This window comes from Saimiri boliviensis, chromosome 2 (assembly GCF_048565385.1).
Source record: "Saimiri boliviensis isolate mSaiBol1 chromosome 2, mSaiBol1.pri, whole genome shotgun sequence".
Taxonomy (NCBI): Eukaryota; Metazoa; Chordata; class Mammalia; order Primates; family Cebidae; genus Saimiri; species Saimiri boliviensis.
In genome coordinates, this window is record NC_133450.1 from 240,053,319 (window position 1) to 240,079,299 (window position 25,981).

Below are 25,981 nucleotides of genomic sequence, written 5' to 3' on the forward strand. Positions count from 1 at the left end.
GAATGGAGTCTGGGGAAGGTGGTCCTTTTTATTGGGCACATTGCCATGCTAAGTAAAAGCAGTGGTCTGATACTAACAAGGGGAGGAAGAAGTAAGATGAGATGAATAAAAACAGTATAATGAGTTCGTCATGAAATAAAACATTCAATTTACAAAACTGTTCTTTGAGACTTTTTCCCTTCATCTTATCTTAAAGTTAAAAAATATATTTCTTTTTTTTTTTTTTGAGACAGAGTCTTAGTCTGTCACCCAGGCTGGAATGCAATGGCACGATCTCGGCTCACTGCAATCTCTGCCTCCCAGGTTCAAGGGATTCTCCTGTCTCAGCCTCCTGTGTAGCTGGTATGACAGGTGCACACCACCACACCCAGCTAATTTTTCTATTTTTAGTAGACACAGGGTTTCATCTCGTTGGTCAGGATAGTCTGAAACTCCTGACCTCGTGATTCGCCCGCCTCAGCCTCTCAAAGGGCTGTGATTACAGGCGTGAGCCACTTTGCCTGGCCAAGAATACATTTCTTAAAAAATGAAATTATAATTATGGCAGACTTTTTTCTCCTAAAGGCTTTACTTGACCAAATAAAAACTTGTTGACTTTGTTAATCCTCTAATATTATTGACATTTTACTGGCCCCCCAAATCCAAAATCTAGAGAACTCCTGCTTTCTTTCAACTCTAAAATACTTAGATCTGTGTCTTCCACACAGCCTATAGGCTTCATGCTTTATACTTGGTAGCGATTGGGTTGAGAACCTGCTGCTCCTAAATACAGCATGGACTTTTGAAAAAATGGCAGAAGCTGGAAGATCACTCTCACCTTCCCTCCTCTCCTTTCTCTTGAAGCAGGTCATAAAACCTTGGAATGATTTTCTGAACTTCCCCCAAAGCAGGTTCTAAGACCTTCATCCACAGGATGAAGACCTGCCCTATATCAACAGGAAAAGTACATTCTTATCTCTGAAGACAGAAGAGTCACAGAGCAGAATCTGAACAAATAAGCCTTGCTAAACTCCCCCCAGTTTATTCTCATCTTTGTTCAACTGTATCTTCCCACAACTGTCTACTCTTCATGAAACCCAGCATAGAAACAGGCAAGTTTAACAGCTGCTCTGGATCTTCCTTTCCTTAGGAAGGTTCCCATGGCATGTGAAATTTACATGCAACGTACATGCCTTTCTCTGGTTAATCTGTCTTTTTTTATGGAGGCCTCAGCTGTCAACCTAGGATGGGTTCAGAAAAGCTATTTTTCCTTCCCTATAGTAATCTCTCATTAGGTATCTATTGATTAATTTATCAAGGAGGCCTAGCCAAAGTGTTAATGCCCAGTGACACAATGAAGAGCTGCCACCTCCAGGTTGTTAGTCAGGGCTTGCTTTGCAGCGAGGGAGAGAAACTCACTGAAGTCAGCATAGTTAAACGGATGATTGTTGCAAGGATATGGGGGAATCTCATGGACAACCAAGAACAGGAAAAAAAATACAGTCAGTTTACCTTGAAATTGGGCTTAAACATAAGGAATGGGGCTGGGCTCGATGGCTCACACCTGTAATCCTAGCACTTTGGGAGGCCAAGCTGGGTGGATCACCTGAGGTCAGGAGTTCAAGACCAGCCTGGCCATCAGGGTGAAACTCCATTTAAAATAAAAATAAATAAAAATAAGGAATGGAAGCTCCCCTGTCTCTCAAAGAATAAATAATAGCCTTTCAACTTCATTTTGCTTTTCTCTGCCAACCAACTTTCTTTGCTACTGATATTTTTTTCTTCCCTCAGTAACTCTGACTGGCATGGGGGCTTTAGCTCCTGTTGTATAGAGGTTTTACAGTCTCTCAGTGTTGTAATTCCAAATTCTCCAGCAATAGTTTGATCGGTTGAGCTAGGATCAGGCTACCATCCCTGGTTCAATTAGCTGTGGCAAGTAATGGAGGCTTTGGAACAAACATGTCCTCCTGGGTGCATTCTTTCAGCAGAGCCTACGGAGTGAACATGAGGTGGGTGGGGTAAAGGGGCAGATTCCATGCAGCATTCATAATACATTTCCCTTTTTCCATGAATTTCCATCTCTTGCAGCCATCCTTCCTTGGCTTCAGGTGCTTTTCTTCCTCAAGGTGGCAGATCAAAGACCTTCGCTGTTATTTGCTCCGTTTCTTGAAGTGTTTGTGGCACAAAAATTATTTTTATTATTGCTCTCTTCTCTAATTCAACTTACATGTCCAAGGCTGGGATGCTTCAATGGGAAAGTAATGGTGATCAGAGTGTAGAAGCCTCTAGGATAACTTCATCCTATCCCTTATGTTCACATCACCAGCCTGGGACAGGAGGAAGAACACAGTAAATAAGAAGCCACTGTAAGTGGAGTTGAAGCCAGGTTCCACCCTCCACTAGAAGAGATGGCTCTGTTCATGAGTTTCAGTATTTGTGAAAGTAGACTATTACCATGGTGGGTTTACATAAGATCACTGTGAGAATCAAAGGAAATAACCCAGGCTGAGGAGTTAGCCGAGTGCCTGGAACTTCAACACACATTATTTACGACTGAGGTACAAGAGGCAAATATCAAAGCCATAGACAAGAGAGTGTTAAGGGCATAATGGCATGTGCCTGTAACCCCAGCTACTTGGGAGATTGAAGCATGAGACTTGCTTGAACTGGGGAGGCGGAGGTTGCAGTTAGCTAAGCTGAGATCGTGCTACCAGCCTGGGCAACAAAACAAGACTCTGATTTAATGTAAACAATGTAATAATTTTCACCTAAATATGACATTTTAAATTTTTGCCACATTATCTGTGATTGGGTTTTATACTACAACCAAAACTGTGTTCCTCTAGAGTAACACATAGCTGGGCCCAGTGGCCTTCTCCTGTAATTCCAGGTCTTTGGTGCCACTGAGGCAATTGGATTGCTTGAGTCCAGAAGGTCAAGGCTGCAGAGAGCTGTGTTTGCACCACTGCACTTCAGCCTGGGTGAGAGTGAGACCCAGTCTCAAAAAAAAAACAAATCAAAACCACACACATACAAACAAAAATCAGATCACTCACAATCAATTTAATTATTTAATTAAAAATAGGGTTTGTATTGAAATATCTCTTTCTCTGGAAACTTTTTTTTTCTTCTACATACCCCAGAGAAAATTCTGGAAACTTTTTTGACATTTTACAAAGTGAACATCTCATTATTGCTTAAAATATTAATAAGATAGTTCCATGCATATGAATGCCAGGTAAATGAATCCTTATAAATTTAAGTTTGTATCCTTATGCTATGTATGCTTCCCACCTACATCTAAATTAGGCCTAAACATGTTGTCATTTCATATACTGCAAAGTTAGATAAGCCTAGCAATTCTTCTTTTTTTTTTTTTTTTTTTAAGATGGAGTTTACCTCTGTCGCCAAGGCTGGAGTGCAGTGGCGTGATCTTGGCTCACTGCAACCTCCATCTCACGGGTTTAAGCAATTCTCCTGCCTCAGCCTTCTGAGTAGCTGGGTTTACAGGCACGCACCGCCACACCTGGCTAATTTTTGTATTTTTAATAGAGATGGGGTTTCACTATGTTGGCCAGGCTGGTCTTGAAATCCTGACCTCGTGATCCGCCTGCCTCAGCCTCCCAAAGTGCTGGGATTACAAGCATGAGGCACCATGCTTGGCCTAAGCCTAGCCATTCTTTATTAACCACTGAACTTTGAAAAAAGACAGAAAACTGGGATATGGCAAGATGTCCATCATTAACAAACACTAAAAATGATTTTTCAACAAATATGTAATGTAATGTACTTTCTTTGCTGGTAAATGCAGAACTTAAACTCATTCTTGACTTGTTACTACAGAGGTGACTTTCTCATGGTCATGGTGTCATGATGAGTGCTCCTCAAGCATGTATCTCCCTACCCAGGACTTGCTTTTGATCCATCCGCATCACACTATACACACGTCAAAAATGCATCGACCTCTCCGCTGTAAAAAAGAATGAAATCATGTCCTCTGCAGAAACATGGATGGAGCTGGAGGCCATTATTCTAACATTATGCAAACTCAGAAACAGAAAATAAAATATTGCATGCTCTCACTTATAAGTGGGAGTTAAATAATAGGTATACATGCACATAAGAATGGGAATAACAGGCACTGCGGACTCCAAAAGGGGAGAGGGTGGGAGGCGGGCGAGGCCTGAAAACTCATCTATTGCATACAATGTTCAATATTTGGGTGATGGATACACTACAAGCCCAATCCCCACCATCACACAGTATACCTATGTAACAAATAAGTACATGTACCCCCTGAATCTAAAATCAAAAAACAATCAAAGAGCACTGACTTCCTTAAGTGGCGGGGAATAGTTTCAAGAATGGATTTAAACACGGGATTCCTTAATGTAGTTGCAGCTTAACTCTGGATCAGTTTCTTTTTCAAACTACCGCTACTGCTATTCTGCCTGCTTATTGCATAACTTATAAATGTATAACCTCTGGAAATTAGTCTTTGAATTCAAAGTATTAATTGGTAAAATGGGTATTTCTTCACCATAGAAATAGTTGGAGGTGTTTAAATAATTGAGAGCTATTTTTATTACAAGCACACACAGCTTTGTGGTGTTTTTTTGTTTGTTTTTTGAGACAGAGTCATGCTCTGTTGCCCAGGCTGGAGTGCAGTGGCACGATCTTGGCTCACTGCAATCTCTGCCTCGTGGGTTCAAGGGCGTCTGCTGCCTCAGTCTCCGAAGTAGCTGGGATTACACACTAATTTTTGTATTTTTAGTAGAGACGGGGTTTTGTTATCTTGGCAAGGCTGATCTCAGACTCCTGACCTCAGCTGATCCACCTCTCTCGGCCTCCAAAGTGCTGGGATTAGAGGTGTGAGCCACTTTGCCAGGCCTGTAGTGTGTTTTTGAATGCATATGCTAAGTTTTTTGTGTGTGTGTGTGTGTGTGTGCGTGCGTGTGCAGAGACAGAGTTTCTGTTGCAACCCAGCAGACTCAAGTCTCGATGTCTGTCGTCAGGATAGAGTGCAGCGGTGCAATCTCGGCTCACTGCAACCTCCGACTCCCTGGTTCATACAATTCTCCTGCCCCACCTTCTGAGTAGCTGGGATTACAGGCCCGGACCACCACGCTCAACTAATTTTTTGTATTTTTAGTAGAAACGGGGTTTCACCATGTTGGTCAGGATGGTCTTGATCGACCTCGTGATCTGCCCGCTTCGGCCTCCCAAAGTGCTGGGATTACAGGCGTCAGCCACCAAGCCCAAAGTTGTGGTTTTATGATTATCATTTATGGTTATGAGGCATTGATTTAAGACATTTTCAAGTTTAATTCGTCAGATTCTAGAAGAAAACAAAAATTCACAAAGACAAGCTAATGCCATTGTCATGAATGGGAGTTTGGAGGAAATTCTATTAATATTGGGGTGGTTTAAGTACGGGGTTGAACTGATTTGAACCCCGACCAAACACTATATGGAACTGATTTGCGGCCGGGAGAATCATTAACCAAGACGCGATTTTTGCTGTTATTGTTGACAACGCAGCTAGAAAATCTTTTTTTTGTTTGTTTATTAAGACGGGGTTTCAGCATGTTGGTCAGGCTGGTCTTGAACTCCCGACCTCAGGTGATCCGCCCGCCTTGGCCTCCAAAGCGCTTGGATGACAGGTGCGAGCCACCGCGCCCGGCTAGGAAATCTTATTTGAGAGGTTTTACCCCGGTGACAAAGGTCTAACGTTTCTCTAAAAGAACTAATTTCCGTTTTACCTCCTCCACGTTTTGAACCGAATATTTAAACGAATAGGCAACGAGGGCCCGGAACGAGCCAGCGCCGCTGCCCGGGGCTTCCGCGCGAGCCCGGGAACCCCACAGCCCGCCCCCGCCGCGCCCGCTTCCGCCGGAGCCCGGGCCGCGCCCGCCCCGCCCCCACGGACCGGAGATTCGTCGGAATTTTCCCGCGACGCCGCGGGAGCGCGCGGGGCCGCTCGCCGAGCCCCAGAATGCACTGCGGCCACGTGGGCGCGCGCTCCGCGGCCCAGCGACCGCGGGAAAATTCCAAAAAACTCCCAACAAAAAGCCACTACGAGGCAGGGCCAGACTTTCAAGCCACAGATCCCGGGCGGTGGCTTCCTCTCCGCCACTGCCCAAACTGCTGAAGCAGCTCCGGCGAGGACCACCCGGTGAGCGGCCGGCCGCAGCACGCAGGGAGGGCGGAGGCCTCCCTCGGGGGTCTGGCCGAGACGTCAGCGGCGGGAGCGGGAGGAGGCGGCGAGGGGCCAGAGGGAAGGCTCGCGAGAGCGGGTGGGCGCGGCGCGCCTCGCGGCGGGCGAGCTGGGTTCCCGCCGGCGCTGGGCCGAGGCCGAGGCTGAGGCGGGAGGCGGGAAGCGGGAGGCGCGAGGCGGGGAGGCGGGAGGCGGCGGGCGGCGGGCGGGACGGGGCGGGGCCGGGGGCGGGGCCGTGGGCGGGGCGGGGCCGGCGCGGGGGACGCGCGGAGCGGATTCCCCCGAGCGGCGGCCGCCGGGAGCTGGCGTTCTGGTTCTTTCCGCGGGTTGAGCGCAGGCGGCTGTGCGTTTTTCAGAGGAGGAGCAAAGGTGCACGTCTCCGCCTGGGACCCGTGAGAAGCGCGGCCCTTTGAGCCCGCGGCCCTCCGCCGTCGGCCTCGTGCTCCTCGCCCCTCGCACCCGCCCCCAAGCCCGAGCCGCCGGGGCGCCGGGAGGGGCGCGGCTCTGACCCCTCCCGCCCGCCGCCTCTCGTCCCTGGCGGGAAGCGGGTTCGCAGCAGCCGGGGTCCCCCCTCTCCTCTTTATGTGGACGCCAGGCCACGTCTTCAGAGCCCGTGAGAGGGTTTTCGGGTGCTATTTGTTTCCCTGTTTAAATTTTTAGGTGTGTGCGTTTGCAACTGTGAACCCCTCTGTGATCTCAGGTGTCCAGCACACCGAATGGGGGCGAATACTTGGAGTTTTGTAATCTGGAAAATCGGGTACCAGAATCTTCAGGAAAGAGGCCAAGGAGTTTTCTAGCGAAGACCTGTATGTGCCTGGGCTTTTGTTCCAATCTGAAACTTGAAAAACTCCCGGGCACCTGGTTTTGTTCTAACCTGTGCCCTATTTAATGCATCTCAACTGTGATGTGATTTGACTTAGCATTTATCAAACGAGCGGAGCCCTTTTGGGCCACCCAACTTCAGCTCTTTGTGGCTGTCACTCACTGTCAGAGATAGGCCCTCAGACAGATCGTTTTCTCCTGACTCCCCTCCAGGGTTGTTACAAACGATAGAATTCATACCATGTGTTGAGATCATTCATTACATAAGCTTAGATGGAAAACATGTTCATTGCGACTTTATACATTAAACTTAAATTGATGTTTCAGTGTAATGTGCTGTACCAGAGTCAGATGGAAATAAGCACTCATGTACATTATTCATATACAAGAAAGGCGGCATCAAAAAAGGATTTCTTTTCCTAGATATATTAGAGGTCTTTTTCACCTCCCTACTGCCCCCAGTAAAATATGTTTCTTGAGAATGGACTAATTATACTTTATATTACACATTCGAATTTACTTTTGTTTTATTCGGTCATATTTCTCTTGATTTCTTGAAAAACATTTATCAAGGCCCCCGAAAAAAAAAAAAAAAAAAACAGGCTCTATATTGGTATTTTTTGTTCTGTCTGCTAGTAAGAAGCATTAACTTGATTGATTGGGTGGATGTCGAAGATGTGTTGCCGCATGTATCTGAAACTGTGCATGTACATTTTAAAATAAATGGTACTTTTAACCAGTTCCATATTTCAGCAAGTAGTTCCAAAAACAATTATACAAATTTAGTGTTTATGAAAACCAGCTACAGAGAGGCCAGCCTGGCCAGTAGAAAGTTGAATTGATTATCTGAGCCTTCTAGAGAGCCACAGGAAACTCACATAAGTGGTAGTTCTAAGTTGGTAGTGGTAGGGCCTCAAATCAGGCAGGAAATGAGCACCAAGTGATTTTTAAAAGTTTTATTTTAGGTTGGGAGATGTGTATTCTCTGTCTTGTTTATGAATCTTCAGTGATTGACTCAGTGTGAAAGAATACAGACAGGAGAAGTACATTGAATTTTTGCAGTGTTTTAATAAAAACGCAGAAGGGGAGAAGGAAAGACAATTCAGATAACAGGCAGAGCATGGTGGCTCGTGCCTGTAATCCCAGCACTTTGGGAAGCTGAGGTAGCTTTGGGAACCTGATCCCAGGAGTTTGAGTTCAGCTTGGGCAACAGAGAGCTCCCTGTCTCTACAAAAATTTAAAAAATTAGCGGGGAATAGTGGCCCAGCCTGTGGTCCCAGCTACTCAGGAGGCTGAGCTGGAGAATTACCTGAGTTCAGGAGGTCGAGGCCACAGTGAACTGTGATCCTGCCACAGCACTCCACCCTGGGCAACAGACTGAGACCCTGACTAAAAAAAAAAAAAAATTGATAACAATTCAGATTGGCCACCAGAGTTGGACTGGGGGACAGCAGGCAATGATGGTTTTACGTGCATTTTGAGATCGAGGTTTTCTAATTCAAGTTTAATACGGGACTGAAGGTAAGAGGCCTGTATGCCTTCTGTATCAGCATCACACTACCTTGATTATGACAGCTTTATGGTAAATTTTGAAATCAGGTAGTGTAAGTTATCCAATGTTTTTCTTCATTTTCAAAATTGGTTTGGTTGTTCAGGATTACTTACATTTCCATAATTTAGTATCGGTTTGTCATGTTTTCAAAAAATCCGGCTGTGATATATTTTGTAGTAATTGCATTTAATTTGCATATCCGTTTGGGGGAGAATTGCCATCCCACCATGAACATGGACTCTTTCCATTTCCCGTTGAGATCTTTAGTTTCTCTCAGCAATATTTAGTAATTTTCAATGTACAAATTTTGCCCTTTAGTAAATTAATTTGGAAGTGTTTTATTTTTGATAGTGTTGTGAATTGAATAATTTTTAAAATTTTATTATATTTTTTATTTATCCGTAAAGTGAAAGCAAGTTTATTAAGAAAGCAAAGTCTACTCCATAGGCAGAGCAGCTGAATTATTTTTAAAATTTCATTACGGATTGTTGTCAGTATATAAACATACACATGTTATCTTGAAAGCTTCCTCGTTGAACTTGATGACTACTTCCAGTTTTTTTGTGAATTACACAGGATTTTCTACATATGGCATCATGCCAATAAAGATAGTTTTAGTTCTTCCTTTCCATGTGGATGCCTTTAATTTCTTTTTTGCCTGATTAATTTCTTTTTTGCCTTGTTCGAACCTCCAGCACTTTGCTGAATAGACATGGAGAGTACATTATTGACTTAGTTCTCATCTTAGGGGAAAAACATTTAATCTTTTACCATTAGATATGACGTTAGCTCTAAGTTTTTCATAAATGTACTTTATCAGGTTGAGAGATTTTCCTTCTGTTACTAGATTGTTGAGAATTCTTATGAACAAATGTTAGAAATCTTGTTTTTCTGCATCTATTGAGATGACTGTGTTTTTTGTTCCTTTATTTTATCAATACGATTGATTAACTGATTCGTGTATTTATCCTAACATTGCATTATAAATTCCATTTGGTCATGTTATATAATCCTTTTTACGTATTTCTGGATTTGGTTTAGTAATATTTTGTTTAGAATTTTTGTACTATATTCATGAGTAATATTAGTAATATTTAGACCCGTTATGTCTTTGGCTTTGGTATTGTCATACTGGCATCCTAGAATCAGATGGGAAGTGTTCCCTCGTATTTTTTTAGAGTTTGTGAAGGATTGGTTTTGCTTTTTTTCTTTAAACATTTGATAGAATTCACTCAGAAAGTTATCAGTTCTGGTTTTTCTTTACAGGGAAATTTAAAATTACAAGTCCAGTTTCTCCAGTGTGCGCATGCGTGCGCCTTCTTCGGTGCAGGTTGTCGTGCACGCGCGTGCCCGTGACTCCTCCAGAGCGAGCTTGTGCACATGTGCGCGCGCCCTCGCCATCGCCAGTTCCCACGCACACTTTCTTCCGCACTGGCTGCCGTGCACACACGTGACGCTTCTCCAGTGCGGAGCGCCCTTGGTGTGTGCGGCTTTTCTAGCGCCCACTCCCGGTGGGTGTGCCTTGCCAGCGCCGGCTCCCTGGGTGTGCCGCTTCCCCAGCGCGGGCTCCCGGGTTTGGGCGCCGCCCCACCACCTGTTACCAGGCGTGTGCGCATGTCCAGAGCCGGGCCCTTGGCGTGTGTGCTTCTGCAGCGCCGGCTTCCGTGGTGTGCGTCTTCCCTAGCGCAGGCTCTTCTAGTTCGCTGTGATCGGCCGTACCCAGTAGTCAACAGTGTACCTCAGCATCCCCCCCAGGCGATTTTGTAACTGAGCCCCTGGTGGGACACCTCCCAGTGAACACGTTTTCCTGGCTCCCTGGAGGATGGGTTTCTGATAAGTTACCAAAAGTGGTTTTCCAGCAAGTTGTACTGGTGCAGCACCCACAGAGACATCTTTCCTATTCAGTGATCCATGGCTGTGCTCCCTCCAAGAGTTCTTGATTTCATTCCTGGGAAGAAGTAGGTATTTTTCCTTAGGGGACCCACCTCAGCCCTAAGGGCAGTGGCTTCTCTTTATATCTGCTATTCCTATGTTCTGTAGAATTCTCTTTACTTCTGGCCAGCCAACACCTTGTTACTCTAGTCCTCTTACAGTGAATAGTTCCTGACTGAGCATGGTGGCTTATGCCTGTAATCCCAGCATTGTGGGAGGCCGTAGGACTCCGGAGGATTACTTGAGGCTAGGAGTTTGAGACAAGCCTGGGCAACATAGCAAAACCCCTGTTCTACAAACAATACGAAATTATATGGGAGTGGTAGTGTGTGCTTGCCTGTAGTCCCACCTAATAAGGAGGCTGGTATGGGAGGATTGTTGAACCCAGGGGGTCGAGGCTGCTGCTGGCCATGATTACACCATTGCATTCCAGCCTGGGCAACAGAGTGAGACCCTGTCTCAAAAATAATAATAATAATAATAATAATTCTTTATATTTGACTTTCCTTATTCAAATTATTATGTGGTTTCTTTGTACTGACTGGACGCAGACTGATTCATCACCTTTGCTCTGAACTTCCTCAAGAAATCATGAGTGATAAGAGTATTTAGCCTGTTTATTTTCTTGCATTGTGAAAGTTAATCCTAAGGTTATTCCCATTTCCACATAACAAAAGGCACATTTGGGTGAGAATATGTCAGGCTTTTATAAAGTGATGAAATTGTGTCTTTCCAGGCCTTTGCAAATTAGAAACGGTATAGATTGTCATGGAAAGTGAGGTTAGGGAGTATGAGGGGAGGGGAGGAGGACAGGATTAGAACTGTGGTTGGCCTTACGGCATCCAGTGGGCTGAATTCCCAGATGATTTGACTTTAGATCTGACTATACTTCTCATTATCTTTCACCCATGCTTTTAATTTTTCGGATTTCTGGAACTTGTGTTTTTATTTTCCTCTAGAGCCCTAATGACACTTTTGTAATTCAGAAACGTGTGATATAAACATTTTATGTACATTTAGCTATTTTAGCGGAATCTGAGATCTGTTACTCTGGTGACTACCCCAAGACAGTTTGAGGCTGTGGTTTTACACACACACACACACACACACACACACTCACTCTCTCTCTCTCTCTCTCTCTCTCTCTCTCTCTCTCTCTCTCTCAGAGGAGATTTTATTTAAACAATATGAATTTGGCTGGGTGCAGTGCTGTGCACTTGTAGTCCCAACTATTTGGGAAGCTGAGGCTGGAATATTGTGAGTTCAAGTCTATCCTGGGCAAAATTACGAGACCCATTCTCCAAAAAAATAAAAACGGGCTATGATTTTATGCCTGTGATTCCTTCTTTATCTGGTTCAGTTCAAAGGTGTGGCATTGCCAGCTACTTTGATTTCTTTTATAAGATTTTGGAGGTGCTGTTTCCCTTAGTGACTTCTGAAACCCTGCTGTGGCTGGTTCCTTTTTGTTGTTGTCATTTTGTTTTTGTTGGTTGTGATTGTTTATTTAAAACAATCACATTATGAGGCCTCGTACTTAGCCTTAATCCTATTTTTCTAATTATGCTTGTACGTTCAAGTGCTGTACTCAATAGATTTTCTTATTAATTCCTGATTTTTCGATGACCATTTGTGGTTATGAATGACTTTTTCTCTGTCCTTATGCACTGCAGTTCATATATACACTGCATATATACATAAGGCAATAGCCTTATGTATATATGCCTGTTTCCACAGCTCTTAGCTAACTTCTTCAGGATATGGTTTTTTTTTAATTACACAGCTGCATTGAGGTTTGTTGAGTGCCAGCATCCTCTCCTCCCTTCTTTGTTCTGACAGACCCTAGATTTTCTTTCAGTAGTCACTATGATGTGGACTCTGGAGAACACTGATCCTTACCTCTAGCTCCTGACTGATTGTTTTAAGGAATCTGTTTTATTGATTGGTTACAGTCATTAGTTAGGAATGGGCATAAGCTCAAGCAAATCCAGTCTGAATACATCTGAGGTCTGTCTCTTACTTGGAATGCTGGAACAGAAGTATGTACTCTCTTTTTGGGTGGTATGGATGTAATTTGACTTTTGTAATGGCTAAAGCTATTTTGCTGTCATGAGGGAAGCAAGATGGAGAGAGAGATCAACTGTGAAGTCTGCTCTGTTTCTAGACTTGCCAGTTTCTTGAACCAACAAATTCCCTTTGTTTTATTTTTATTTTGAGACAGGGTTTTTCCCTGTCAACCTGGCTGGAGTGCAGTTGCGTGATCATAGCTCACTGCAACTTCAAACTCCTGGGCTCCAGCAATCATCCCACCTCAGCCACCTTAGTAACTAGGTCTACAGGTGTGCACCACAATGTCTAGCTAATTAATTATTGTTATTGTTATTGTAGAGACAGGGTCTTGCTATGTTGCCTAGGCTGATCTTGAACTCTTGGCCTCAGGCTATTCTCCTGCCTGGGTCTCCCAAAGTGCTGGGATGAGAGTTGTGAGCCATATGCCTGGCCTGTCATTATTGTTTTAGCTGGTTTTGCTTGGTGCAGCAGGTTCATTTAATGCTTATTAAATAATTATATTTTTACTCACATTTCTCAGTTCACTTGCAGCTGGGTAGGACATTGTGATCATTCTAGCCAATAGGTTTTAAGCAGATTACTTCTGGGTAGAGGGATTTAGTGGCAGATTCATGAGCTAGCTGTCTCTCCTTTTTGCAGTGGTGATTATGGAGGCTAGGTGTTGAGATGTTTGAGCGCCCGTCACGTTGGATCCATGAGTGACTGGAGCAGAACGCTGCCCTCACACTACAAACATGCATGTCCCACATACACTTTGGACATACAGTATGAGAAAAAGTTACTGCATCATAACTTAGCCTATCTTGATGAATAGAGTTGGGTTTTCAATTACTAGAAACCAAAGGCATCCTATGTGATATAGTATAATCTTGTAATTCTTAGTGTGTATATGGTGATTTACAATGTATGCAGATTATACATTTTAATTGATTGGTAAGACACTTATCTGAAGGAATCAGTTATATTTAGCCTTAGCTTTCTGAATTTGGGTATACCAAATTCCTTAGCCTACCTACCCCCACCTATCAAAGGTTATAATAAAACAGTATATAAAATATAGATTTGTACAAATGATGTGTAATTTCTGCTTTTGCTTGAAGCTGTTAGCTATGAATTTCTAATCATAGGCCTTAAGAGTGAGTAATCCTCTATTAGTGGTATAACAGCATGCATCTTATTTATGAAGTAATATTTTCTGCAGTATTTCGCACTAAGAAGAATATCCTGTGTTTCTGATTCTGGTTAGTATCATTAGAATTTTTAGTCATTACACTAAAAAAGTTCTCAAAGCTAGTGGAACTTTTGCTTGATGATAAGTTTTTTGATAAGTGGTGATTTTTTGAAACTATGCAGCCAGTTTTAGGAGTAACATATAGAAATGTTTTTATATGAAATGATATAATATGATTGATTTTATCTTAAAATTGAGTAGCTGTAAGGAAGAAAAGTGCCATACAAATATCTTTTTCTTTTTTAGAGATGCGTCTCACTCTGTCCCCACGCTGGAGTGCAGTAATGCAATCATAACTTGTTGCATTCTCAACCTCCTGAGCTCAAGTGAGCCTCCCACCTGAGCCTCCTGAGTAGCTGGGGCTACAGGCATGAGGCACTGTGCCTGCCATTAAAAATAACTCGAATTTTGGTAGGGACATTCCGTTGAAGGTATTACAAGCTAGAAATTTGTTTCATTATATCATAGTTTCTGGTATCTTTATTTAGTTCTATGAGTGTGTGCTGTGTTCATCTATTGTTTGCCTAAAATTGTACTAAATCCTTTTGGTCTTAAAATAATTTAAGTCTAGGCTGCGTGTGGTGGCTCATGCCTGTAATTCCAGCACTTTGGGAAGCTGAGGGGGATGGATCAGTTGAGTCCAGGAGGTCAAGAATGCAAGTCGGCTGGGTGTGTTGGCTCCTGCCTGTAATCATAGCACTTTGTGAAGCCAAGGTGGGTGAATCACTTGAGGTCAGGAGTTCGAGACCAGCCTGGCCAACATGGTGAAACCTGTTTCTAATAAAAATATTAAAAAAATTAGCCAAGTATGGTGGCGGGGTGCCTGTAATACTGGTTACTTGGGAGGCTGAGGTATGAGAATTGCTTGAACTGGGAGGTGGAGGTTGTAGTGAGCTGAGATTGCGCCATTGCACCAAAAAAAAAAAAGAAAAGAAAAATTAAGCCTAAGTTGTTTAAGTTAAAAATAATTTGAGGTTTAAGAAGATACCTGTTTTTGAGACAAAATGCTGAAAATAGGACAAGTATTTGAAAATGTTCTTGTACTTGATAAGAACCATCTTCGGTTACATTGTTTTGTGGCGAAAGTGGCTATGACTAAATGACTACATGTTAGTTATTTTAAAAACACTGTTACTGAGATATTATTGATGTGCATTAATGGATTAGTATTGTTATCATGGGAGCGGTTTGTTATAAAAGCCAGTTTGGTCCTCTCCTGCTCTGTCATTGTGTGATGCCTTCTATTGAGACATGACCCCTCAATCTTAGATTTCCCAGCCTTTTGAACTGAGAGCTGATAAATTTCTGTTATTTATAAATTACCAAGTTTCAGGTATTCTGTTGTAGCAGCATAAACCAGACTAAGGCAGTTGAGCAACAGTAAGTCTGAGTTGCCTTTCAGCAGCAGCTGGCAGGAGTGAAATCCTGGCTGTCTTCTTTGCAGTTAAATGGTCTACCACTGAACCATACCCCCGGCTGTCTTCTTTGGACCGTGCTGTTTTGAAGTTGCCACAAGCCTGTCTGATTGCTTTACTCATTTAACTTGTCTGTTTTGGACATTTGAATTTATGACCTTTGTCTAAAGTAATTTACTAAGTTTTGAATAATTTTGAAATGTATTCAGTTGTTAAACTAACAGAAAAAAATGGACATATCAGATTAAATTTGTCATACTTATTGAGGAAATTACTGCAATAATAGGGCTCTCTGGTGACTTCTATGTCTCACATCTGTAGAAAAGATTATTACTACTCCTGAGCAGTATACTATATACCCTTTATAAATGAGAGCTTTTTTTTCTATTGATTTTATAAAAATACATTGATTTTATAAGCATGATGGGTTTTTTTTCTTTTTCTTTTTTCTTTTTTTTTTTCGAGACATCTTCACTTTATCGCCAGGCTGAAGTGGTGCAGTGGGGCGATCCCGGCTCACTGCAACTTCCGTTTTCCGGTTTCACGCAATTCTCTGGCCTCAGCCTCCCGAGTAGCTGGGTCTGCAGGCACGCGCCACCATGCCTGCCTAACTTTTTGTGTTTTTGGTAGAGACGGGGTTTCACCATCTTGGCCAGGATGGTGTCCATCTCTGGACCTCGTGATCCACCGGCCTTAGTCTCCTAAAGTGCTGGGATTACAGGCGTGAGCCACCACACCTGGCCTTTTTTTTTTTTTTTTAACTACTTCTTTTGGTTTCTTAGTTTATTTTTAACATTACTTTGGGCAGTAGCCCTATTAAACGTGCTTTGTACTTTCCAAATTATTTTCATATAGATTATATGGGATTCTCATAATAACCATATGTGCTAAGGTAAGATAGGCATTAAAAAAAAAAAAAAAAAAAAAGCCGGGCGCGGTGGCTCAAGCCTTTAATCCCAGCACTTTGGGAGGCCGAGGCGGGTGGATCACGAGGTCAAGAGATCAAGACCATCCCGGTCAACATAGTGAAACCCCGTCTCTACTAAAAATACAAAAAATTAGCTGGGCATGGTGGCGCGTGCCTGTAATCCTAGCTATTCAGGAGGCTGAGGCAGGAGAATTGCCTGAACCCAGGAGGCGGAGGTTGTGGTGAGCCGAGATCGCGCCATTGCACTCCAGCCTGGGCAACAAGAGCAAAACTGTCTCAAAAAAAAAAAAAAAAAAGGAAAAATAGGGCTGAGCACCTGTAGTCCCAGCATTTTGAGAGACAGAGGTAGGTGAATCACTTGAACCCACAAGTTCAAGGCAAGTCTGGGCAACATGGCGAAACCTCATCTCTACAAAAAATACAAAAATGAGCCATATCTCCTGATGTGCAGCTGTAGACCCAGCTTCTTGGGGGGATAAAGTGGGAGGATCATTTGAGCCTGGGAGCTTGAGGCTGCAGTGACCTGTGATCATACCACTACACTCCAGCCTGGGTGAGAGAGCAAAACCCTGTGTCTAAAAAATAAATTTAAAAAATTAGAAAATAAAAATAGAATGGGGCCTTTTCAAAAAAATTACTTTGGCTCATAATTAAGGAATTCCCAAGAGATTGCCCAAGAGATTGCCCAAGTCTCTTACTGACAGACTTCTTGGGTTAATTGTACGTGTACAACTTTTAAGTGTGTCTTAATTATTATGATGAGATAACCTTTTCAATAATCAAAAGAGCTGGGTATGTCTGGTTACCCAGACCCAACTGATTTTAGCAGCAAACATGCACCTTTGATAATAACTTCTCTTTGAAATGTTTACAGAGAAGGAAACTGAGTTTAACGGCAAGGCTGTTGACTGTTGCCCAGGGAAACTAACTCCTGTCTGGTGTTCTTTCTGTTGCACCAATAGTTCCATGTCCAAGGGTGGCTGAAGCTTCCTACTGAAGCATTCTTTTTTTTTTTTTTTTTTTTGAGATGGAGTTTCGCTCTTGTTACCCAGGCTGGAGTGCAATGGCACGATCTCGGCTCACCGCAACCTCCGCCTCCTGGGTTCAGGCAATTCTCCTGCCTCAGCCTCCTGAGTAGCTGGGACTACAGGCACACGCCACCACGCCCAGGTAGTCTCTTGCACTTTTAGTAGAGACGGGGTTTCACCATGTTGACCAGGATGGTCTCGATCTCTCGATCTCGTGATCCACCCTCCTCGGCCTCCCAAAGTGCTGGGATTACAGGCTTGAACCACCGCACCTGGCCTACTGAAGCATTCTTAAGCAAGTCTTTCTCAGGCTTCGTGTTGCATCTTTCTACTGTGTAAATAGGAGCATTGGGAGAAATGTAATCTTTGAGTACTGCCCAACCAGTTTCTGCTTGGTAACGTGCCCTGAGCCCCTCAGTGAATGCCAGCAAACAAATTAGATCCACAGTGTATTTGACATGCATATCTTTTCCCCAAACAAAATTCAAATTTCACAAACACAAACTGAGTCATTTCCCAAATGTTTGTATATGAATGGAAGTTTTTGTCCTGTTCTTCTGTAACCAACACCATAAAACTTCTGAAGGTCCTTGATGCATTTATTGTACAATGTTAATCCAAAACAAAACTTTATTCTGACTAAACATGTAGCTATAGAGAGATACCAAACTCATTTTTGTTGATCAGTACAACATGTTTGTACCAACCAGATCTAAAAAATGTGTAAAGGAGTGCCATGCTATAAAGACCTTATTACAGTTGTAAACACCAGTGCAGCTGTTACAAATCTAGCAAAACCTCAGGTTAAACAATTTCAAATTTACTGAAGATGACATTCCAGGCCCAGTTTTCATAACATAAACACTCTAGGACATGCCTTTGAAATGAGTGGGATTGTCATTAATATTAATGCTTCTGAATTCAAGGCTGAGAAGTCATTTCTTTTCAAGCTTTATTTTCACTCCTAATTTTGGAATAAAATATACTTTTAGCCTGAAGTATGGCGTGTCTTCTCACAGCCTGAAAACATTTGATCCTGTTACTTTTCAATTGTAGGGATGCAAAAATACAGTATAAATCTTTTATTCTTTATGGTCATGTAACTTAAATGAGCTTGTTAGAATTAAAGTTGGCAAAAATTAACTATTAATGGAATCCAGTTGCATTGTTCAATTAAAAAATAAGATGCTAAAAATAGTTGCTGTTTTAAGGATTGTATTAGTGTGACATTTTAGAATGCTGTATTTAAGGAAATAATTTTATTCTAAGTGATTTGAAGCACATTTTTTTGTGGTCTTGTCTTTTATCGAGACAAGGTAGGACAAGCATTCAAAACTTGTACCAGTCTTAATTGATTTTTTTGTTTTCTTCTTAGTTTCCACTTAGTGGGACATCTGGTAAGATATCATTCTGGCCATATAGTCATTTCTAAGGCTACTTTCTATGCTTGATTTTCAATTAAGTCTTATGTGATATTTGTCAAATTTAAGAGAATGTAAGGGTCCACTGGAAGCTCTGAATAACTGGGCTTTGGCCTAATGCTTGTGCACGGCCGTATGTGTGGGGTTCTTTTGTTTTGTTTGCTTGTTTATTGGTAACTGAATTTAAAAATTCCATTTGCCTTTACTGAATTTTGTTGTTGTTGGACTTTCGGGGAAACCTCTAAATTGGATAATAGAGCAATTAAATGACTGTTTGTAAGCTGTCCTCAATGCTCTATTAAAGAGAGGCAGCATTTATCAAAAGAAGCCAGTTGAATTTCTTTTGTTTAAACTTGCTTTTGAAATTCTGTTAATTTTCTGATGAAAATTGAGGCCAACCATTGTCAAGTACCAGGTTGTAACCTAAAGTTGGTAACTGTGGAAGCACACAGTTGATATGGTAATATCTTATTCAGAGAAACTTAGGCTATTTTCATCAATGCAAAGGACACAATAGACTGCATCTGTTTGCCTTCACCTCTGCTTTATTTCTTCTGTTTTCCTTTTTTTTTTTTTTTTTTTTTATCTTTTTGAAATGGAGTCTTGCTGTGTTGCCCAGGCTGGAGTACAGGGGCACGATCTTGGCTCACTGCAGCCCCTGCCTCTTGGGTTCAAACGATTCTTGTGCCTCAGCCTTCCAAGTAGCTGGGATTATAGGCGCACAGCCTGCCTAGTTTTCTTTTTCTTTTTAGTAGAGACAGGGTTTCCCCATGTTGCCCAGGCTGGTCTTGAACTCCTGGGCTCAAGTGGTCTCCCACTTCAGCCTCCCAAAGTACTGGGATAACAGGCATGAGCCACCACTCCTGGCCTCCTAAAAAAAAATTAAAGAGGTTGTGGAGGTTTCTTTGAATTCTTTTGGTGTTTTAAAAAATGTTATATTTTGAGAAGAAAACCTGAGCAATCCAAAATTTTAACCTGTTTAAAAACTTTTAACCTCATGATCCACCTGCCTCGGCCTCCCAAAGTGCTGGGATTACAGGCTTGAGCCACCGAGACCATCCTGGTCAACATGGTGAAACGCCGTTTCTACTAAAAATACAAAAAATTAGCTGGGCATGGTGGTGCGTGCCTGTAATCCCAGCTACTCAGGAGGCTGAGGCAGGAGAATTGCCTGAACCCAGGAGGCGGAGGTTGCGGTGAGCCGAGATCGCGCCATTGCACTCCAGCCTGGGTAACAAGAGCGAAATTCCGTCTCAAAAACAAAAACAAAAACAAAAACAAAAAAACCACTTTTTTGCAGTTGCCCTGGAATTTTCCAACACTGATTCAACCTTCTGTCCTTTCTTGATATTGGGTCTTCTGTTTACTACATTTTCTTTCTTAGTTTTCTCCTTCCTCTTGGTGTGGAGCAGATGCTCTGGTTCCTAAAGATGCTGTGGTTCCAGAGCACATTCTGCTTCCTAAAGCAGAATGTGTGGGAGGTCAATTATTTCTAGTCACTGCGTGTAGAATGTGTCATCATTCTAGTCACATCTGATTGATAGTTTGGATATAGAATTCCAGATTGGAAATAATTTTCCTTTAGAATTGTGAGGCATTATTTCATTTACCTCTATCTTCCTGTGTTTTTATAATTTCATGATGATGTGCCTTCTGTGGATCTCTTGTTCATTTTCTTGGGCACTTGGTCAGCCCTTTCAATCTGGAAACTCCCATCTTTTAGTTCTAAGAAAATTTTTGTTGATTATATCTTCCCTTTCGTATTGGAACTCATTACAGGAAAACTAGTTAAGGAAGAGTAGAGGGTTGTGTTAGGGACTGAATTGTGTCCACCCCTCCCCCATTCATATGTTGAAGCTGAAGCTGTAACCCCCAATGGGACTGTATTTGGAGATAGGGCCTTTAGGGAGGTATTACGGTTAAACAAAGTCATAAGGGTGGGGTCTGGTAGGACTGGTTGACTTGCAAGGAGAGGTAGAGGGAGATCTCTCCCCACATGAGCACAAAGAAGAGGTCATGTGTGGACATAGGTAGCTGCCTACATACAAGCCATGAAGAGGGCCCTCACCGGGGACCTGCTAGGCCGGTACCTTGATCGTGGGCGTTTCAGCCTTCAGAATTGTAAGAAAATAAATTTCTGTTATTTAAGCCACCTCATATGTGATATTTTGTTATGGCAGCCTAAACTGACTAAGACAGGTTGAGGTCAGGCTGGGACTTCAGCTTTATCAAAGTGAACTGCATGCGTTGCAAGAGAATATGAACATGGTGCTGCTGCACGTGTGCGTGTTTTCCTTTTTGACTGTTTTCTTTTTAAACTTGGCTCACGCATCTGCTTACCACCCTTTGTGAGTTAGCCCAAGTCATTAACCCAAGGTTCTGGATCTGTGCTGAGCAATGCCATAGTCAATAAGTACATTTGACTATCTAAATTTACATTAATTAAAATTAAATAAAATTCAAAATTCACTTCCTCAGATGTAAGTAGCCACATTGCATGTGTTCAGAAGCCACGTGTGGCTGGTGCCTGCAGTACTGGATGGACAGACCGAGCTAGAACCTTTCCATGCTTGCAGAAGGTCTGGCTGTGGAACCCTGTCCTAGGTGCTTGCCTTACACATCTCCCTTCCCCCTTTTTTTTGTCTAGTGGGTGTGAACTTTTTTTTTTTGAGATCGATTCTTACTCTGTCGCCCAGCCTGGAGTGCAATGGCTGCAATCTCTGCCTCCCAGGTTCAAGCAGTTCTCCTGCCTCAGCCTCCCAAGTAGCTGGGATAACAGGTGTGCACCACCACGCCAGGCTAATTTTTAAGTAGAGACCAGGTTTCACCGCGTTGGTCAGGCTGGTCTCAAACCCCTGACCTCCTGATCCACCCACCGCAGCCCACTGTAATCCTGAAGTGTTGGGATTACAGGCGTGAGCCATCACGCCCGGCTGTGTGAACTTTTTTAGTTTCAAGCCATACTTATGAATATAAGAATTTGTAGTGGATATGTTCAAGGTTTTAAAACAACATTAAGAAGTGAACAACCATTAGAGTGCAAACTCTGCCTAAGTGTCATATGCATACTGTGTCTATCACAGCGTCTGCAGTGATCATGCTATTCATTTGGCCATGCTTCTGCAGTATGGCCCTTAGAAGAGCTGTTTTCTACCCCTACTGGGCTTTCTGATATGTTTGTAGGACAGAGAATTGCAGGAAGTAGGCCTTCATGTCTGAGCCCTGCTGCTGTGGTTGCTGCGCTGGATGTTGCTGTGCTGTCTCCTAGAAGAGGTAGACAGGTGCCTTAGAAGGAACTGTCAGAACCCCACTGCTCTACTGAGCGCTGCTGAGTCTGAGGATTCACAGGCTGCGGGTGGGTCAGTGAAAGCAGCCTATGTTCTGGAATTGCTTGGAACAGATTGTTTCCTGAAATGACAAAAAATATAATTTTGGTCAGAAGGGTCACTGATCTCCCTGGAACCTACTCCACTGGGCTGTGTCTAGGTAAGAGCTGTTCTCAAGAATCCTCAAAACAGTCCTTTGAGGTGTACTGGTTCATTCCCAAAGAGAAGTGAAGTGGGCACTCAGAAATTTCACATCATTTGCCCTGGCTCACTGAATGAACTAGGGAATAGTGATACCAGGTTCAGACGTTTCTGCTTTTCTTTAAAACTTGCGTTTTTTTAACCAGAATGCAACTAGGCTTGGCCAGTGGCCCCTTCTCTTCACCACGTGGCATCACCTCTCCTAAAGCTGGGCTCTGGATTAAAGGGATTGTTTTGCAAATTCATCAAATTAAACACTTTTAATTCAGGGTAAAAACTGAATGATCTGGAAGATCTTTTTCATTTTATTTTAAAGGACTTTTATTTTTATTTCAATTTAGTTGAAAAACACAGAAAAAAAAATACAACAACAACAACAACAACAACGACAACAACAAATCCCAGGCAGGGCGTGGCCGCTCACGCCTGTAATCCCAGCACTTCGAATCGCTTGAGTCCAGAGTTTGAGACCAGCCTGGTGGTGCATGCCTGTGGTCCCAGCTACTGGGGAGGCTGAGGTGGGAGGATTGCTTGGGCCCAGGAGATCGAGGCTGCAGTGAGTCGAGACCATTCATGCCGCTGCACTCCAGCTTGTCTAAAAAAAACAAAAAAACCCCAGCAAATCCCTCATAGCGCTAGCACTTATTTTGAAGACTTCCTTTACTTACATACAGAACTATTTTGTATAAAAATTTTATGATATTATAAATATTTTTCTGCAGCTTCCTTAAGAATTTATGACTTAAGAATTTATGACGAATATCATTTCGAGTCAGTCAGGCATATTCTTTGTGCACTGCTAACTCCTCTGTTACTTTAAAAATGTGTGTGTGTTTTGATAGTTATTGTTATACTGACTTTAGCCACTTTCCATCATTTTAGCCTTTAGGTCTATTTTTTCTTTGTGTGGTCTTAACCGAGAAATAATTGCAAGTGAGGAACAAAGTCTTAAATTTGGTGGCACTCACCACCAAATAATTCCAGATGTTTGCCTTCCCTCTACATGGAAAAAGCCCACTCTGATGCTGTATTTGTTCTCTTCCTCCTGTCTTATTTCTCTTTCATTTCATTTAACTTTAACCTCAATACCAGACTTGTTTTGTGCAGTCCTTGGCCTGCTGCGGAGATATCTTTGCCACTGGTTCTGTCTCCAGCCCCCGGTTGCTGATGTGTCTCTTGGCAGCGAGTGTGAATGATGGTGGTCCTCTCATCCTGACGTGGGAGCACCCCAAGTCAGCAGTAATATTTGGTATAACAAGTACCAGGGTGGGATAACCACATATCCCTGGACTGGGATTTTAAAATTGTCAGCTGTCCTGTCATTTGTGGTTTAGAGATCAACTTGAGCAAGAGATTGAATTTATTTCTTACAGACTTCTTTTTTTTTTTTTTTTTTTGGTTATCATCTGACATTGCCTTATCAGGTATTTTGTAATGTATTTTACTCCTTTTTATTGTTTTTGGCTTGAATTTTCCTTTTAGGCTTTTTCTTTGATCATTGTTATTTTCTCCTCCTCGTTTGGAATTCCGCAGACTTCTTCCCTTTTCTTAATTAACCTTATCCTTACCATATTTCCTCCTTAAATTTCATGATACAGTTTTTCAGTGGATGGGGATAGAAGGCTGAGGTGAGGAAGGTATGAGTATATTTGCTACTTGCTGATATTTAAATATAAAACAAGATATTAATGAACTTATTTCCTTTTTGATTCCCTATATTTGGGAGACCATAGAATTGGCTGACCACTAATATCAAGTGGCTTTTGTGTGCAGACCCTTACAAAGAAATGACTGTTAAAGTCCCTGCTTCTAGGAGTTCATGATGCATAGTGGGAGAAAAGACCAGCCCACGTAGACAGTGTCAGAAAAATATACCAGCAAAGGTAAACTAAGCTGATAGTAAAAAAGTGTGACTTCTGTGACACATACATTGTCAGCGAATGATGGTTAAAAATGGACAGACTTTGAGAAGGAGATGAGTTTTGAGTATACAGAGATAACATTTTGTGTGTATGTGTGTGTTGTGTGTGTGTGTGTGTGTGTGTGTGTGTGTGTGTATTTGAAATGGTCTCGCTCTGTCTTCCTGGCTGGAGTGCAGTGATGTGAACATGGCTTACTGTGGCCTTGACCTTCCAGGCTCAACCAGTTCTCCCACCTCAGCCTCCCATGTAGCTAGAACCACAGGCATGTGACACCATGCCTGGCTAAGTTTTTGATGTTTTATAGAGCTGAGGTCTCACTATATTGCCCAGGCTGGTCTCTTAACTCCTGGACTCAAGTGATCCTCCTTCCTCAGCCTCCCAAAGTGCTGGGATTACAGGTGTGAGCCACTGCAGGGCCACAGAGATACAGTATATTTGTGATACTGTTAGTAACTTTTATTTGACAGAGGGTTAAGTATTGACTAGGGGATAAAGCCTATTCTGGGTCTCAGAAAACAAGGTTTTGTTCCAAAAAGGCAATTATATGTAGATAACAGTTTCAGTACTGAATTGGGTTCCTTTTTGCTAAACTGTAGTTTACATGTGGGTATCTAGCAATAGAGTCACTATTAGTGAAGAAATACGTATGTCTGTGACATACAGATGAACCACATACAGTTTCTTAAAATAATGCATTCTTCATCTTTGGTGAAATCCTAGATGAAACTGGAAAAATTCCAAGTTTTATTGTTGCTCATTACAAATTGCAGGGATTTGGATATTGTGTAGTTAAAAGTTCAGTAGATTTTGGAAACTAGTTATTAATTGACCTCAGTTCTGCACAGTTTTGTTGCTTTACAAGAGTACCCTAAAGGCTCAAATAAAGTTAAAAGTAGGATAAATGGTGTGTCAGACTAAAACTGTATTTTTTGTCTGTCAGCACTTAAATAGAACAACAAACTAGCTTAAGAACATGACTGCAATTTAGAATCTTAAAACCACATATACCATAGTATTTTTAAAGCCTGGAACCAAAAAGTAGAATCGTCGTGTTTTATAGCACTTTGAAATTCTGTCTGATGTTACTCTATGTCTGTGCTGTCCTGATACGGCTTTTGGATTGTGTTTGTGGTACAAAAATGATTTCTTGTGTTTGTATGTTGCTTGGCTGCACAGATGGTATCCGTTTCAGATCTGCTAAATGAAACTAGAACAATGATTTTGCCAGTTTGTTTTGACTGATTTTTATTTATTTTGGATGGCTGTAGTCTTTGTGAAGATGGCAGACTAAACTTGGACATGACAGCCAAGAACGGGATGGGTGGGCTACAGGTCTGCTGATTGACCTCAGCAGAAGTCGTGCCAGTTCTCCCTCAATACAAGATTTTTCTTCAGTTGAATCTCCACAGGCCACTGGAGACATCCGTCACTCCTTTCTCCCTGCTGTCTTTGGCCCAGTCCTTTTCTCATCCTCCCTGGTTATCTCATCTGTTTCCATGGCTTTAATTACTGTCTCTCTGTTGATTCTACTTCTGTGTTTTCAGCTCAGGTCTGTTTCCTAACCTCATCTTCACATACCCACTGCTTTTTGGGACCTCTTCATTTAGTTGCCCCAGGTGTCTCATACTCACTGTCATACTCACTGTGCCCTAAGCTGAGCCTATCTTTTTATCCAAGTATGTTCCCCTTTTCAGTGTATGGTAGTATAACACACCTACTTCTCTAATCAGAAACTTGAGCGACATCCTTACCTCTTCTCTATTCCTTTTTTACTATGTTCAGCCTAAACACGGTACCGTGTGTTCTGCCTGATAAGCATCTCTTATCTGGGTGCTTTTCTCTGTTTCTTCATGCCACTAGACTAGGCCTGAGTCTACCCTGGTGGTCCATTTTCTATATTGGTTGTGTGATCTTTCTGAAAAACAAATCTGATTATATAA

The 25,981-nt window shown here is 42.4% G+C and overlaps 1 protein-coding gene across 2 annotated transcripts in view; it reads left to right on the forward strand.

The window, feature by feature from the left end:
• The first annotated feature begins 5,967 nt into the window (after positions 1–5,967).
• The window catches only part of FANCC (FA complementation group C), a 225,565-nt gene continuing 205,551 nt past the window's right edge, over positions 5,968–25,981 (forward strand). For both annotated transcript variants that reach the window (XM_039474662.2, XM_074395629.1), the window contains exon 1: positions 5,968–6,154. The gene's annotated coding sequence lies outside the window, so the exon portion shown is untranslated. The remainder of the gene's footprint in view (positions 6,155–25,981) is intronic.